The sequence below is a fragment of the Terrapene carolina genome, unplaced genomic scaffold (assembly GCF_002925995.2).
Source record: "Terrapene carolina triunguis isolate 2854851 unplaced genomic scaffold, T_m_triunguis-2.0 Scaffold21459, whole genome shotgun sequence".
Taxonomy (NCBI): domain Eukaryota; kingdom Metazoa; phylum Chordata; order Testudines; family Emydidae; genus Terrapene; species Terrapene triunguis.
In genome coordinates this window covers 1-1,799 of record NW_020685810.1, presented here as the reverse complement: position 1 = coordinate 1,799, position 1,799 = coordinate 1, and the positions used below count along the sequence as shown (strand labels likewise).

The following is a 1,799-nucleotide window of genomic DNA, read 5'->3' as shown; positions in this document are numbered from 1 at the left end:
CACAGAACCCAATTAAATTTGGGACAGTAAGTAGGCAACTTTTAATTGTCCCAGACACCTAGTGGGGCTGGGCAGAGGGAGTTCAACAATCAGAGACAGAGTGGAAAACCACAGCATAATCTTTTAAAAAAAACAACAACTCATATGGCAGATTATGGAGTATAGCATTTTATTACTTTTTAAACCAAACTTGCTATTTTGGATAATTTAAGCATTATACCCCAATGATTGGAAATGTTTTTTATTATCCTGTGTTTTAGATAATTTTAACATTAGCTTTTATACAAAATTTTAATGTGTTCTTATCAGTATACGTCCTTTATCTGGCGACTATATATTAAATGCATTTTTGGAACAGGGAGAAGGAATAGGAGCTTGCTCCAGCCACTCCATGCTTCAACCTGGCACTGCAGTATCGCCAGGAATGGTACACGTCATAGTTGAAAAACAGCAAAGAAATCTGTTGTGTTGTCTATGTTAACAGGGGTTCTCAAACTGGGGGTCGCAAGGTAATTACATGGGGGGTCACACACTGTCAGCCTCCACCACAAACCCTGCTTTGCCTCCAGCATTTATAACGGTGTTAAATATATTTAAAAAGTGTTTTTAATTTATATGGGGGGGGTCGCACTCAGAGGCTTGTTTGGGAAAGGGGTCACCAGTACAAAAGTTTGAGAATCATTGGATTAAGGCATATGCTAACTAAGCTACAGGTTGGGGCCTTGCACTAAGAGGAGTCTCTTTTTAAAAATAAATAAATAAATAAAAAAAGACTCCATTTCAAATATTATCAAAATCGGTTGATAAATAAAGGAGATACAGGAAAAAGAAGATTCTCTCTAAATATAGACATTTTCATTCAAATATGACAAATATATACATCTGGCTACACACATACCCATACCCTACCTCTACCTTTCACTAATTGTTCATTATCGACAGGCGGGAGGCCAGGGCTGAGGAAAAAAAAGATAATTGCACTTGTAAAATGAGTATTTCTACGCATGAGTCTGCTATCAGTCTCCTAAGGCAGCATTTTGTTGGCCAGCTGCTGCTGGTAAAATTCTGACCTTGCCTTCAGAACTTACTCATAACTCCTCAAGAGTGCATAGGCCGTCAGAATGGGAGTAGGACCATTCAACTGTCCCAGAAAGTCGCATCAATGTACCTCTCTGTCTCCCTTAGCTCCTCCAGTTCAGCCACTCTGGTCTCCGAAGCCCGTACATGGTCTCTGAGAGCCAGGAGCTCCTTGCACCGAATTCACACACACTTCACCTGCCAGCTAATCATGCATGCTGCATTCAGTGCAATAAACTGGATAGCCCCCACTCTGTTGCTGGACTTCTGCCTGCAGTCTCTTTTTACTCCTGCAGTTCTTTACTTTTTTGTTTTATTTTTATGGGGGGGGGGGTTATTGCCTTAAGTTTAAAGACCATTAATGAAGTTTATCCACACCCACACCCCCCTCTAATCTCCCTCAAAACTCTCCTGTTCCCTAGCTCCCCTGGTGGCTTATGAGCAGGGTTTTAAATACTGGTTCTCCCTGAGTAGCCCCCACCCCTTGGTTAAGTGCTAAAGGACTTAGGGATCAAAGCCACCTTAAGAAGCTCTCAGCCATTCCTAGCAGGCCCCTAGACTTAGCACAGACCATATTCTATACTTCAGTTGAGCAGTAAGCAAACCACAAACACCCACTACAGAAACCAAACTGACCCCAGTTGCTCCTCCTTCATCTGGAGAAACCCTTGCAAAACTCCCATTAGCCGCTCCTGTTCTCTAGCTCCTCCACAGAGTCAGCA

The 1,799-nt window shown here is 42.1% G+C and overlaps 1 pseudogene; it reads left to right on the top strand.

Annotated features, from left to right (window-relative positions):
* The first annotated feature begins 260 nt into the window (after nucleotides 1-260).
* On the top strand, nucleotides 261-438 carry LOC113408657 (annotated as a pseudogene).
* Nucleotides 439-1,799: the final 1,361 nt, after the last annotated feature.